The sequence below is a fragment of the Anolis sagrei genome, chromosome 7 (genome assembly GCF_037176765.1).
Source record: "Anolis sagrei isolate rAnoSag1 chromosome 7, rAnoSag1.mat, whole genome shotgun sequence".
NCBI classification, from domain to species: Eukaryota; Metazoa; Chordata; class Lepidosauria; order Squamata; family Dactyloidae; genus Anolis; species Anolis sagrei.
Genome location: NC_090027.1, coordinates 46041843 through 46057819, shown reverse-complemented (window position 1 = coordinate 46057819; position 15977 = coordinate 46041843).

Sequence of the window (15977 nt, the reverse complement as noted above, 5' to 3'; positions counted from 1 at the left end):
GAGAGAGGAGAAAAGGCGACAGGCCCAAAAGGCAGCCCCAAGGGTCTGGTGTCCTCTCGGCCAAAAGAGAGGGGGAAATGGGCCATACAAGGTTCCCTTTGGGTTCCTTTCCTGCAGGTGAGCTTAGTCTGCTTCGATGCAGGTGGATACGGAAGAGGCAAGAGGCTTCCTTCAATGGTTGATCACCACCCAGGCTTTGCTAATCCGGTTGCAAACCTTGATTGGCTGAGAATGTACACAACCAGCAACAATCTCTTTTCTGATTAGCAGAGAATGGACGCTTTATGGCAGGAGGGCCCCATCTAGATGCCCTTTGGGGGGCCTTCCAAGTCTACCCTCCCCTTGCAGCCCTGGGGTGCTTGGGGTGGACTACGAGCCCTTCCCGCAGGATTCTCTCTGTCTCGGATTGTGCTTGGTTTTATGGCTGGGGCATGGAGCAGGGCTGTGGCACAATGGAGAGAGCCCCCCCCCCCCCCCCACTATCCACTTTGCAGGGAGGAATGGGTATGAACTGGGCGGGAAGGAAGACACGGACATGGAAGGCCTCTCGGGCACAACCACACCTCTGGGACTTTGCACTCAATGGCCATAGACCCATGGAATTGGAAGGGACTCCAAGGGCCACCCAGTCCAGGGCCATCCATCTAGACGGGAAAGCACAATGGGTGAATGAGCGAGTGAATAAAAACACTTGGAAGGGGCTCCAAGAGGCCATCTATCTCAACCCCATTCTGCCAGCAAGAAAGGCACAAGGAAGGAATGAATGAATCGATCAGTCAATCAAATAATAAGATTTGGAAGGGACTCGAAGGGCCACCCAGGCCAGCCACGTTCCTCCAGACAGGAAAGCAGAATGAATGAATGAATGAATGAACAATACGATTTGGGAGGGATTCCAAAGGCCATCCAGTCCAACCCCTTTCTGCCAGGATGGGAGATGCAATGAATGAATGAACAAATAAATAAACAATCAGGTTTGGAAGGGACTCCAAGGGCCGTCCAGTCCGGGCCCATTCACCCAGACAGGAAAGCACAACAAATGAATGAGATTTGGAAAAGGACTGCAAAGACTCTTTGTTTCTGCCAGGAAGGGGAACACAATGAATGAATGAATGAATGAATGAATGAATCGTAGGATTTGGAAGGGACTCCGAGAGGCCATCTAGCTCACCCTGTCTCTGCCAGAAAGAAAAGCACCATGAACGAACAAAGGAATGAATGAATGACAAGCTATGGAAGGCCTGCAGGGGCCACCTGGCCCAGCTCCTTCCGCCACGCGGAAAGGTGACCGCAAACCCTCCCGACAGATGGCCACCCAGCCTTGGAGGCTGCAAGGCCACGCATGGGGTGGAGGGATCCCGCTTCCACACGCAAGGCCGCACTCCTTTCGGAGACAAACATGCACACAAGAGGGACTTGTTTGTTTCCCTCTAAACTTTGCACGGCGGCGCTTGCAATCAGCCAGGCAACAAACCCCCTGTTTGACTACCTCTGTCCAAATTTGCTCAGCGCGAGCGGGAACCAAGCAAATGGCTTTTTCTGTTTATACTTCGCGCTAATGAAGAGCCGGCCATTAATAACGCAGGAGCGGGCGGTGTTTGCCGAAGGACGGCGTGATGCCCTTACCAAGTTTGCGCGCTTCTCCGGTGCCTCGATTATGCGGGCTTCCCATCTAAGTCTGCTACGGCTCCATGCTATGGAGGTTTGGGAGTTGTAGTTTTCCAAGGCCTTGAACCCTCTTGGGGGGCGTCTACATTGCAGACTTAATGCAGTTTTGATACCACTTGAACTGCGATGACTCCATGCTACGGGTGTTGGGAGTTGTAATTCTTCAAGGCCTTGAGCCCTCTCAGGGGGCATCTACATTGCAGAATTAATGCAGCTTTGATATCACTTGGACTGCTATAGTTTCACATTACAGAGTCTCGGGAGTTGTAGTTCTTCAAGGCCTTGAGCCTTTTCCGGAAGTGCTTGCATTGCAGAATTACTGCAGCTTCGATACCACTTGAACTGCGATGACTCCATGCTACGGGTTTTGGGAGTTGTAGTTCTTCAAGGCCTTGAGCCCTCTCAGGGAGCATCTACATTGCAGAATTACTGCAGCTTTGATACCACTTGAACTGCGATGGCCCCATTCTATGGAACCCGGATTGAGACCATGGCTTTCGGTTGAGCGTACAATGAGTGCGCGGGTGTTGGCTCTGCTTCAATGGGAACCCAAGGGAGGGGGTCCGGTCTGGCAAATGGGATGAGAAAACATCCCCAGGAATAAAGAGAGATATAATTTTTTTGGCACCGGCATTTTGTTTCTAAAGTGTTTCTAAAGTATCATTTGTGAAAATTTTGTTTCTGTAACAAGAGTAATGGAATTTTGTTAGTTATTTTTGTTAAGTAATTGAGCGAGTGTGGAAACTTCAGAGGCTCATTCCTCCCTCATTTTTAGAGCCATTGTGATGAAACTTGTTGGAATTGTACAATAACACATTATCCACCATTAGCCCACCAAGTTTCAGAATGGTACACTAATCCACTATTTTTGGATGATTTTTTGAACCTTTTACAAACAATATTTTTTAAAAAGCAACTAAAGAGCAATTTACTTGAGTTTTATCTACAATGCACACGATAACCAAGGCATCAATCCCTGGAAGTTTCAGAAAGATCCACACATCTGCTGGTTTTTGGGGATTTCTATACGTTTAGACAAAAACATTTACTCCCCTTTAAAAAGCCACAACAGCAATCCCCTGGAATGCCTGCCTAGCAGTGTCTCTCTATGACACACAATTAACCATACAACTACAAGTTAGCACAGATTTATACCACTGCTTCCTTACTTTAGTCGTCTTTGCAGATTCAATAGTTCTATTAATTATTATTATTATTAGACTCTAAATGGCTGGCTGTCTCTGACAGACCTCATTGGGCTTTCTGATGCGGAGCACTGCATTCTGGGAAATGTAGTTCAGGGCAGGGCCTTTTGCATTCCCTGCCAACGGGGCCTTGCATTCCCAAACTACATTTCCCAGAATGCCATGTTCTCTGTATCCTGCCTATCCCAGCTAGCTGCCCTTCCTTAAACAAGCCTGGGTCTTAGTTTAAACATGAGCAACGGCCTCCTTGGCTTTGCCAAAGTTGTTTAGTGCTTGCACTGAAAATTAAACTGACTTTGGGAGGATTCTGAATGTTACAGAATCTTAGCAAAAGTGATTGGCGAGTGTTTTGCCTTTTTAAACCTCCCCCTTTCCTGCATGTTTCTAATATCGATTGGTTTGCACGAATTTGACGAATTTGGTATTGAAAGGGTCTTTGAGTGAAATTTGCAAATGCTAAGCAAGGGGCTTTGAATGAAATTAACAGCAAAAGAGAAACATTCCCTTTCTCTGTAGAAAAGGAGCAACTGGGAAGAAAATGTTTTTAAGAAACAAGATGTGACATGTAGAGGTCGGAAGTTGTGTTGTGGTTAAGTTCAAAGGTTGTGGTTAAGCGCAGAGTCTGCAGGTACAAGAAGGTACTTTCCATCAAAATGTCAAGGGAGGGGACTGGAAAGAGAGTACTTTCCATGACCTATTACTTGAGTATAAAAGTCAGCAGAAAAAGAGGAGGGGTGCGGCAGTCACTGGAAGGGTAGCATCTGCGTATGCTGCCAGGCTGTCCATCTTCTTCATGAAGAAACTAAAAAAAAGATCCTTTTTGATCTTTTTTGGGACTGTCTCCTTCCTTACGTGTTCCCGTGATGTGGACCTAAGAAGACCCAATTTAGGGTCTCTAACAGTATGACTTATGAGGAGTGACTATAGTTTGGCACAGGCCTATCGGTCACTTTGCAATCCAGAAACAAAGAAGTGGCGGGAGGCCCTGCCCCCAGTGCCACGGGATGCAGATCCAGAACGCGAGTGAACTGCAGGGAACCGGGCTGTTTGTGTTCTGAATCTACATTATACAGCATTGTATGGCCTCAGATATGAAGTTTGGGGAGCGACATCAATATTTCCATGGAATGTTTTTAAATCCACTTGAGGTTCTTTTGCACTTTATGATTATTGTGTTTAAGGGAGTGGGCTTTAATGGGCGTATTGGTGGCATAAGTGACGTGCTGGAAAATGACTGTCTTTACAATTTGGTGTAACGACGACACTTATATCACTGGGAAAAGATTATAGTCGTTTTTTCAAAAAGAAGGCTCCATTACACAGCTGGAGAGAAGAGAGAGAAAGAGGGAGCGAGGGAGGGAGGGAGGGAAGAAGGATGGAAGGAGGGGCTGTGATTTATAGTGCGGCCGGCCCTCCTCGCAGCCCACCTGAAGGGAGCAGCGTCACTTTGATGGATCTGCCTCATTTGCCTCTGAATTGGCTTGCTGCGCCAAGCGCGCTCCGGCCCGCTGGCAAAACGGAACTGGCCCCCAGGGGTTTCCAGGAGGCGGGCAGGCCTGCAATTGATAACAACAGTAGTAGTAACAACAACAGCAACAATAACAACGACAGCATCCCTTTTCTGCAAAACGGAATGGGCCTCCGGGGTTTCCAGAAGGTGGCAGGACTGTGAATAATAATAATAATAAGAAGAAGAACAAGAAAAACAATAATAATAACAACAGCAACAGCAACAACAACAATATCCCTTTCCGCCAAAATGAGACTGGCCTCTGAGGCTTCCAGGAGGCGGGCAGACCTACGAATAATAATAATAGCAACAACAACAACATCCTTTTCTGCAAAACAGAATGGGCCTCCGGTGTTTCCAGAAGGTGGGGAGGACTGTGAATAATAATAGTAGTAGTAGTAGTAGTAGTAGTAGTAATAATAATATCTCTTTCCTCCAAAATGGGACCGACCTCCAGAAGGCGGGCAGACCTACGAATAACAACAAAAACAACAACAACAACAACAACAACAACAACAACAGCATCAATGTATTGTCGAAGGCTTTCATGGCCGGAATCACTCAGTTCTTGTGGGTTTTTTCGGGCTATATGGCCATGTTCTAGAGGCATTTCTCCTGACGTTTCACCTGCATCTATGGCAAGCATCCTCAGAGGTCTGAGGACCTCTGAGGATGCTTGCCATAGATGCAGGCGAAACGTCAGGAGAAATGCCTCTAGAACATGGCCATATAGCCCGAAAAAACCCACAAGAACTGAACAACAGCATCCCTTTTTTGCAAAATGGAATGGGTCTCTGAGGGTTCCAGGAGGTGGACAGGCCTGTGAATAATAACAGAAATAATATTAATAACAGTGATAAACTAATATTAATAATAACACTTGGTCCAGGGAAAGATGGAGTAGCTATGGGGAGCCCTCTCAGTCCAGTCATAGCAAATTTCTACATTTGAAAAGCAAGCCCTGGAAACAGCAACAAAAAAGCCCACGATATGGTTCAGATATGTGGATGACACCTTCACCATTTGGAGCCATGGAGAAGAAGAACTCAACAGGTTCCTGGACCATCTGAACAGCATCCACCCAAACATCCAGTTCACTATGGAAAAAGAAAACGAAGGAAAGCTGCCTTTTCTAGATGTCCTAGTCATCCGCAAACCAGATCAACAATTGGGTCACACCATTTACAGAAAGCCCACAGACACAGATAGATATCCACATAAAAACTCCAACCATCACCCAAGTGAAGAAAGAAGCCCCATTAAAGCCTTAGCAGGCCGTGAAAAGGGAATCTGCGAAGCCCACCTCCTCCAAGGTGAGCTGAACCACCTCAACGGGGGTCTCCAGGCCAAGGGAGACTCCACCTCAGACATCAGAAGAGCTGCAAGACCACCGAGAAGAAGCCACGAGAGTCAAGACAGAGATCCACCCAGAGAAGTGATCTTGCCAGACATCAAGGGAACCACTGACCGCAGAGGGAAGCTGATGAGGAAACACAACATACAAACTATCTCCAGACCCACCAAGAAAATCCAACCAATGCTACGTTCAGCAAAGGAGAAGAGGGATCCTCTCACCTCTGCAGGACTCTACCATTGTATACCATGCAGCTGTGGACAAGAAGTCTCCAGAGGGACCACCAAACGCAGCAGCATTGCCCAGACACGAATCAAGGAACATGAAAGGCACTGCAGACTGCTTCAGCCAGAGAAGTCAGCCATAGCAGAGCACCTGAGGAACCAGCCTGGACACAGCATATTATCTGAGAACACAGAAATGCTGGACCACACCAACAACCACCATGTCAGACTACACAGAGAAGCCATTGAAATACACAAGAAGCATGTGGACAATTTCAACAGAAAGGAAGAGACCATGAAAATGAACAAAATCTGGCTACCAGTACTTAAAAAACAGTATTAACAGTAAATAAAAAACAAAACTCAAACACAGGGAAATTCCAGCCAGGAAACAATCAGGTCAGCTCTCAACAAGGAAATTTCCCAGGCAGTAACAAGCCACACCTAAAAACTGTCAGGCCATCAAATGCTAACCAAGGTGGCCAATTGAAACATTCACACCTACCTCCAACAGACAAGAGTTCTTTCTCCCAACCTGGACATTGCACAGATATATAAACCCCATTTTCCTAGTTTCCCACAGACTTCACAACCTTTGGGAATGCCTGTCATAGATGCAAGCGAAATGTCAGGAAAGAATGCTTCTAGAACACGACCACACAACCTACAACAACCCCATATTATTAATAATAATAATATTAATGATAACAATAATATCCCTTTTTTTTGCAAAACGGTTCGAGTTTCCAGGGCTTCCAGGAGTCAGGTCTCTGCACCTTGCACAGGGAGTCCTGGGAATAATAGTAATACTAGTAATAATATTACTACCACCACCACCACCACCACCACCACTACTACTACTAATAATATCAATTTTCTCCAAAATGTTCAGGTTTCCAGGAGGTGGGTCTTTGCAGGGTCAAAAGCACTGGTTCTGATATGTGGATGACATCTTCACCATTTGGAGCCATGGGGAGGCCTAGGAACAACAACAACAACAACAACAACAACAACATTTCCTATTTGGTTCTATCATATAAACATGGGCAAAGTTTATTAAACTGCAAAAGCCTTGTTTCTGCGAGAGGGACATCATCCTGCAATAGCACATTTTGTGCTAGTTTTCCAATGAACCTCTCATCACCGAGTGAGACCAACTCAGCAGAGTTTGTGGCAGCCACAAGGCAACAACGTTTCTGGAGTAGGACCACTCCTTCCAAAGTAATTACTGCACAATCAAACAGGAATGGCACTTTCAAACCAAGAACAGAACATTTTCCGAATTCTGCGAGCCATCTTGGTGGTGGTGGTGGTGGTTGTGGGGCAGGCATGCCCAGGTCCACCTCTGTGCGCCTCCCCTTCCGTTTATCCCTCGCATCGCGCACCGTCGCCACCACCATCCCTTCCTCCTTTTTAATTAAGCGCTAAATATAGATCTTAATTAAGGTGCTGATGAATTTAATTTGGAGCGGCATTACGGCACTCGCCGCGCAGAGCCCGGCTCCTTGTTTGGATAATGTCGAATATCAGCTAAACGAGTGCTTTATGTGTTGCCACCGTAAATAATTCCCCGGCAAATCCTCCCTGATACGTCCCGACACTAATCCCTTTCCCCCGACAGAATATTCATGAACGACACACTGCTCTCTTTCTCGCTTTTCTTTTTTATAATACATCATATTCTGCACAGATTTCAATACCGAGCTTCCAAACAGCTTGGAACTTTTGGGCAGCTAAAACTAGCAGACAATGGGAGATGGAGGGAGGCAGGCGGGTGCTTCTACACGGCAGACTTGATGCAGTTTGGCCACTTTATTAGCCCTCTCTGCAAACTACTACTCCCAGGATTCCATTGCATGAAGCCATCACCATCACCATCACCACCACCATCATTATTATTGCCAACATCATCACCACCACCATCATCATAAGTGCCATCTTCATCACCACTACCATCATCACCACCACTATCATCATAATTGCCACCATCATCACCACCACCATCAACATAATTGCCATCATCATCACCACCACCACCATCATAATTGCCATCATTATTGCCATCCTCACCACCATCTCATCATAATCGCCATCATAATTGCTATCATCATCACCACCAGCATCATCATAATTGTCATCACCATCACCACCAACATCATCATAATTGCCATCATCGTCACCACCACCATTATCACTACCACCACCATCATCACTACCACCACCATCATCACTACCACCATCATTATTGCCATCATTATTGCCATCCTCACTACTATCTCATCATAATCACCATCATAATTGCTATCATCATTACCACCAGCATCATCATAATTGCCATCACCATCACCAACTACATCACCATCATTATAATCACCATAATCATTATTGTTACCAACATCGTTATCATCATCATCATCACCGTCACTATCACCCTCACCATCACCTTAAGGAGTCCTGGGGTCTATTGTGGTTCTTGACCTTTATCCGTGCCTTTATTTATGTTTATTGTTTGTTTATACTTGCCTTTCCCCCAAATTAAGTGGATTGCAGTTGAAATACTATATTGCTACATGCATGCAAAAGTCAAGATTAAAAAATAGGACCGAACCAATATTAAAGCTATTTTTAAAGCACTTTACCTAAAAAGGAGTAAAATATGGTTTGAAAGGGCAATTTGGTGAAGACAATGGAGGAGTGCCCTTGGCAGCCCTTCCTCTTCAGACGCGCCCTTTCAAAGCAGGCCTTTGCGCTGTTCTGGGGAGGCAGATCCAAAAGGAGTTCAACCACGTCAAGAGGCCCATTAGCCTCTTCTGATCCAGAAGATTCGGGGGTTTGTTTGCTCTATTCTTAGGCTTGACGTTTGCCTTAATCTCCGGTCCCTCTGTTGCATGTGTTTTGCAAAGAGGTTTGTACGGCTTAAGGTTTATCTGAACGAAAACAACGAAAAAAGCAGAGAAATCAATTGATTGTTTAGCCGCCTGTTTAAGGGAGGAATAAAAAGCCCGGCATGAAAGGAAACCGTTGAGGATGAGGCTCAAGGCAAGGAAGGTGGGTCTGGGTGTTGCTCCAGGGTCTATTCCAGGGCCCTTCTGCGCTAGGAAACAACAACAACAACAACAACAACAACAACAACAACAACAACAACAACAACAGGTTTTTATTTCCTGCCCGCCTCTCCTCAGGGCTTGGGGCGGATTACAACTTTGCGCTGCCATTCCCCTTCCATTTCCTTGGCAACATTCAGTGGAAACTCGGCTTCGTAGTTCTGAAGGGGACAAGGACCCGATTTAATAAATATGAAGCCTCGTCAAATAAAGAGCGGAAGGTTGGATTAATCCCTTGGTGAGATAGGGAACAATGAGGTCTGGCTGCTTTCCTTTGCAGTTCTCTTTTTCATCTAGCCAGCTTGGGGTGATGCAACTTGGCCGGACAAGGAGGAGCAGGTGGGCAAGGGCACCTCGGAAGGGAAGAAATGGGCTTTTCAATGGCGGCATCTCCAGGTGCCCTCCTTCCCTGCCCTTTCGTGCCAAGGACAAGAGACCCGTCTCCATGCAAAGCCGGGGAAAGTTACCACCACAAAGGGCGGAGAAGGAGGCAGAGAAGGAGGGACAGTAATAGGAAAATTGCCAAATCGAAATCAAATCTGATGTTTTTAAAAAAAGTTTGGTGTGTGTTGGAAGAGGGTAGTCTTATACAGTGAGTCTATCCCAAACCCTATATTTTAACTGGAAAAGTTGGGGGTCGTCTTATATGCCCAGTCCTCTTATATCCCAGAATATACGGGGTGTGTGTGTGTGTGTGTGTGTGTGTGTGTATATATATATATGCTCACAAATGCTCATGACACCATTCATTTGTACATTAAGGTCTCAGGTTGCCAAGGGGATTTCTTCCTCTGAGTCTCATTTGAGAGAGGAAATGGGGTTTACATAACAGTAATAATGAAGATAATAATGTTCGCCCTTCCTTTCGCCTCTCCATCTCCTCCTGATTGTTCGCTCGCACATCTCCATCTGACACTAGTGCAGAAATCCCTTGGTGAGATAGGGAACAATGAGGTCTGGCTGCTTTCCTTTGCGGCTCTCTTTTTCATCTGGCCAGCTTGGGGTGATGCAACTTGGCCGGACAAGGAGGAACAGGTGGGCAAGGGCACCTCGGTAGGGAAGAAATGGATGTTTCAATGGCGGCATCTCCAGGTGCCCTCCTTCCCTGCCCTTTCGTGCCAAGGACAAGAGACCCATCTCCATGCAAAGCCAGGGAAAGATACCACCGCAAAGGGCTCCATAAAGGGCTTCAGGGCGCATCCCACTCCTCTTCTGAAGCAGCCGCTTCATCCCTCCTGCATTTGGTCTCACCAACCAAGCTTCTTGCATCATTGCAGTTCCGGTCTCTGGAAAAAATGGGAGGAAAATAAATATAAAAGTTGGACCTCCTTGTGAAGTTGTTTCCTCAAGAAGAAGGAGAAGAGGAAGAAGGAGAAGAGGAAGAAGGAGAAGAGGAAGAAAGAGAAGAGGAAGAAGGAGAAGAGGAAGAAGGAGAAGAGGAAGAAGGAGGAGTGTCCCCCTCCCTTGGTCTTAAAAGAAGAGGAAGAAAGGAAAGCGAGCCTGACTGTCAAGCCATCATCGCTGGCAAAGCGCCTCTTTCCCTGAAACAACTAACCACAGATCAAGGAGGGAATGGGGAGCCTTCAATGCGCTGCCATGTTTTCCTGACAACGTCTTTGCTGGTCGCTTGCCTTTCTTCTCGGTTCCCTCTCATCTCCGGGAAGCGACTGAAGGGAAACAGAAGCAAGCCCACTCTGCTTGTCTGCCTTGACAGGAAGAAAGCTCTTCTGGTTTGGTTTTGTTCCAAATTTCGACAATCCCCCCCCCCCCCCCCAAGTTTCATTTTGGGAAGATTCAGAAGGGGCCTTTCGAGTCATAATTCAATAGTTTCGCTATTGTTTCGGTAAGTTTCAGACCATTTGCATTAATGGGGAAACTTGCAAGTCTTGTTTTTGTGTAAATTCTGTAGCTATCAGGATGGAACTTGCCACACTTGAAGGCCACGTTGACAACTGTAAGCCTGCCAGGTTTCAGAATGTTTCGGTGATCCAATAATTTTCAGGAATTTTTTAAAATTTGTACTAATAAAATGTCATCTTAAAACCCCCTAAAGTGGTGTCCCTATTATTATTATTATTATTATTATTATTATTATTATTATCCGCTCCCTTGGCAGCCACCTCTCCACCAAAGTCAACATCGAGGCCGAAATACAACACTACCTGAGCTCTGCGAGTGCAGCATTTTCCTGAATGAAGCAGAGAGTGTTTGAGGACCGGGACACCAATAGGGATACCAAGGTGCTTGTCTATAAAGCTATTCCCCTCCCAACCCTGCTATACGCCTGTGAGACGTGGACTGTCTACAGACGTCACATGCAGCTCCTGGAACGATTCCATCAGCGCTGCCTCCGGAAAATCCTGCAAATCTCCTGGGAAGACAGGCAGACAAACGTCAGTGTGCTGGAAGAAGCAAATACCACCAGCATTGAAGCGATGGTCCTCCAACATCAACTCCGCTGGGCTGGCCACTTTGTCCGAATGCCTGACCACCGTCTCCCAAAGCAGTTGCTTTACTCTGAACTTAAGAACGGAAAACGGAATGCTGTTGGGCAGGAAAAGAGGTTTAAAGATGGGCTCAAAACCAACCTTAAAAACTCTGGCATAGACACCGAGAACTGGGAAGCCCTGGCCCTTGAGCGCTCCAGCTGGAGGTCAGCTGTGACCAGCAGTGCTGCAGAATTTGAGGAGGCACGAGCTGAGGGTGAAAGAGAGAAACGTGCCAGGAGGAAGGCGTGTCAAGCCAACCCCAACCGGGACCGCCTTCCGTCTGGAAACTGATGCCTTCGCGGTGGAAGAAGATGCGGGTCAAGAATAGGGCTCCACAGCCACATACGGACCCACAAGGAAACCCGTGATGGAAGACCATCTTACTCGTCCAATGAGGGATCGCCTAAGTAAAGTAAGTAAGTATTATTATGTTATCATCATCATCATCCCCATGAGAACATGAGGAGAGCATCATTCTTGCCAAGTTTAAGAAAGACTATTTGCAGAAAGCCGCAGGATCAGCTTTTTTCTTCTGCTTGGCTGACAAGGAAAAAAACAGCATGCAGGCGCCCTTGTTAATCACAAATCCACGGCACCCCCCAATTTTGTAATGACTTTTGAAACATTTTTAATTGATCGCGCAGCCCTCATAAATACACCTACAATGGACTGTATATAAAACAGATATAGAAATCATTTGCTGGTAAGAAACCAGCATTTGCAAGGCTTCTGAAGGAGGCTGTTTTTCCTTTTTGTGAAGTGGAACTGGAGCATCTTCCACTGCAAAGGCCACGGTAAACACTGCGGGAGAGATCCCTGTAAATACCTAAAACAGCCACTAGAGGGCGTTTGGGGAAACAATTGGGGAGCCCAACATTGAACTCTGTTTGAGGTCAGGACACAAAGATTCATTCATTCATTCATTTATTTATTTACGCTATTTCTGCCCCGCACATATCAGCCCGAAGGCAACTCAGGGCGGCATAACAGTTGGCACGATTTGATGCCATATATAAAATGCATACATCAATAAAAATAAAAAACATCACATTACAATGCATCTAAAAACATCACAACATTGAACTATAAAAATTTAAAAACTATGTCGTCATGTTCAGTCCTCATCCATTCCGTCGTCTTAGCCGTCCCTAGGTTCCGATTCAAGTTTGTTTAATTCTGCCAAGGCTCCAAGAGCTTGCTCAAAGAGCCAAGTTTTCAGGGTTTTTTTTTAAAGTTTAGGAGGGAGGGGGCCGATTGATATTCCACCGCCGAGGGTCCACCACAGAGAAGGCCCTGTCTCTTGTCCCTGCCAGACGTGCTTGTGAAGCAGGTGGGATTGAGAGCAGGGCCTCCTCCGACAATCTACTCCAATGGAGACCCCCCGGCTAATGGAACTCGCCCCTTCCTCCAACCCAACAACCTCTCCTCTTCATCTAGATCGACAACAGGAGAGGCAGCAACAACACAATTACAACAGTTTCAGAAGCAACTTTAGGCCCTGACCTTAAATGGGTTGAGGTCAGGTTTAAGACCACCAAGGGGACTAGTAGCCAATCTGGCATTTATTTTAAGGTGTGTGTGTGTGTGTGAACAGAGGCTGATAGTAAAGAAGGAATACAGAAAGGAGTTCTAGTTTGGGGAAAAGTAGAGGAAACCATTCTAGTTGACCCCCCCTCACCCCTCCCGCAGTCCCTCTCCGTACAAGGGGCTTGGACCCCAAAGTGGCCCCTCTTTTCCTCTCCTATCCGTTCCCATCATGGCCCCGAGCGCCCCTTCCTCACCTCTTTCCTCGCTGCTCTCTCAGCCCGGCCTCTCTTTCTGTCAGCGTGGCCTTTCCCGGTGACCCAGCTTTTATCTTTATCAGCCTATTTCACACATAATCACCCGATAATTAAAGAAAGATGTAATTGCGGAGGGAAGAGTGGCAGGGGGGCCCGGGAGGCCGCGCGGCGGAGGCGGAGGGAGCCCGGCAGAGTCCCATTCCGCTCTGGAGGAAAAGACCACCGAAAATGACCGGCTGTGGTCAAGGAAACCATGGGTTCGAGTTCCGCCATTGTGGGGTAATGTCGCCCTGTTATTTCATTTCGACATCCGTTGCAAAATTCCTATGAAAAGAATAATGAGATACAAATTGAATTCTGTTCTTTGACCGCTATAGCATTTAATCAATCCAAGAATTATTATGTTTACCGAAGTTATGGCGAGAAAACCCCGACAAAAGAGAAAAGTTACACATAAAGCAATGGCCAGTTGTAACCTCTCTCGGAACTTCCAGCTTGACCTCAGGACACTGACCACAAAGTCGTGCTGAATGACCTAGAGATTCTGAGAGGGAACAAGGCAAAAAGCCGAAAGTAATGGCATAATTCCAACAAAATATATATTTCATAGGGACGTGCAAAACAGCAGAAATTAGTTCTGCTTTCAGTTCAGTCTTCAAGAAAATTTGGGATATTTGGGAGGATCCATAAATCAAAATATGGAGTTCTGTTTTCATTCCGGCAAAATTCAGTCTGTTGGCACCAATGGGGAAACTGGTGAGATCCATTTCTCTGTTATGAGGGTGAATCCTAGAATCCTAGAATCCTAGAGTTGGAAGAGACCTCCTGGGCCATCATCATCCAGTCCAACCCCATTCTTCCAAGAAGCAGGAATATTGCATTCAAAGCACCCCTGACAGATGGCCATCCAGCCTCTGTTTAAAAGCTTCCAAAGAAGGAGTCTCCACCACACTCCCTCCGGGGCAGAGAGTTCCACTGCTGAACGGCTCCCACAGTCAGGAAGTTCTTCCTCATGTTCAGATGGAATCTCCTCTCTTGTAGTTTGAAGCCATTGTTCCATTGCGTCCTAGTCTCCAAGGAAGCAGAAAGGAAGCTTGCTCCCTCCTCCTCCCTGTGGCTTCCTCTCACATATTTAGACATGGCTATCATATCCCCTCTCAGCCTTCTCTTCTTCCGGCTAAACATCCCCAGCTCCTTAAGCCACTCCTCATAGGGCTTGTTCTCCAGAGCCTTGATCATTTGAGTCACCCTCCTCTGGACACATTCCAGCTTAGAGTCAATATCTCCCTTCGCTCATGGTGCCCAGAATTGGACACAATGTGATTCCAGGTGTGGTCTAACTTGGCACACTTGTTGGACACATTGATGACCGTAAGCTCTCCATCATTCAAATTATTTCACGTATTCACTAAATTTTGGGAAAATTTTAAAAGCCTTTACCAACAATCTCACCTGTGTTTGCAAAACGAACAAACGGCCAGAATACTAATGTATAAAAATAAGTCCAAATCAACAAATATTTTCAAAATATTTATCTTAAATATTAGGCGGCTGGTGTTTTGTTCTGGAAAGGCTTTGAGGGGGTTCTTCCCGGTTCATGTTCGGCATTTTGGCCTCAGAATTGCCAGAATCATTCTCCGGGATTTCGCACGCCCCTGAGATTTCATACTCACAGTTCTGAATACTGGCTTGTGAACAAGTGTGTGAACCAAGTTCAATATGGCTTTTTGGCTTTTGCAGAAGGACCCCAAACCCTTTTTTTGCTGTCCTTGAGTAGAACTGGCATGTTTCTTTGCGATGGTAGATTTGCTTTGTGCGACGTTTCTCTTTCATCAGGGTTGTGTTGCCACAACTTCAGCAAATGCAATAGTGCTTGGATTGATACAATGCTCTAATGGTCAAGAAACAGAATTCAGTGTGTCCAGATGAGGTCCAGATCACCGTGTTCTGAATGAGAGCCCTCTCTAGCCCAGAGTGGCCCACCTTTCTGTCCGTGGTTGCCTCTGTCCTTCTTCCATCGGGAGCACGCATTCTGCGCCTCTTGCGGGGTTTCTTGCTTTACACGCGTGCTTCCTCCTCTTCAGGCCACGGAAGGCCTTTGGCCACGATCTGGGGTCCGGCCACCAGCATCGGCCACTCTCCGGCTTGCCCGGGCCCCGCTTCCACCTTTGCCACCACTTTCCACAATGAATGTAGCTGTCATTCATGTTTCATTAGGGTAAGTGCCTTAAAAACAGATTAGAGGCTCAGCTAATTTACTCATTAGTAAAAGGAAATTAGCCATTTGAGATCTACCCTAATAAAATTAGCTGGGTGACAAATGCTTTGTTGCTGTGTTTATTACATTACTGTGCCGGCTGCATTTCGAAAGCAACAACAAGGCTTCTGGGGAGTGGTCCCGGCACCGCTCTTCCGCCTTGGCTTCTGGGCCCACTTTGGGGTCATTCCCCTCCCCATCTCCTTGGAAAACTAAGGAAGGAAGGAATGGGAAGGGGGAAGGAAGGATGGGGGGCCAGCAGCGGGCATCGCTCATGATTGTGCGGGAGAGGCACAACCTGCCAAGGTGTCATAAAGATGGAAAGGTCCCAAGCGCCATCCACTCCCATCTCCGCCTCCAAAACAGGGATATTATCCACACCAAG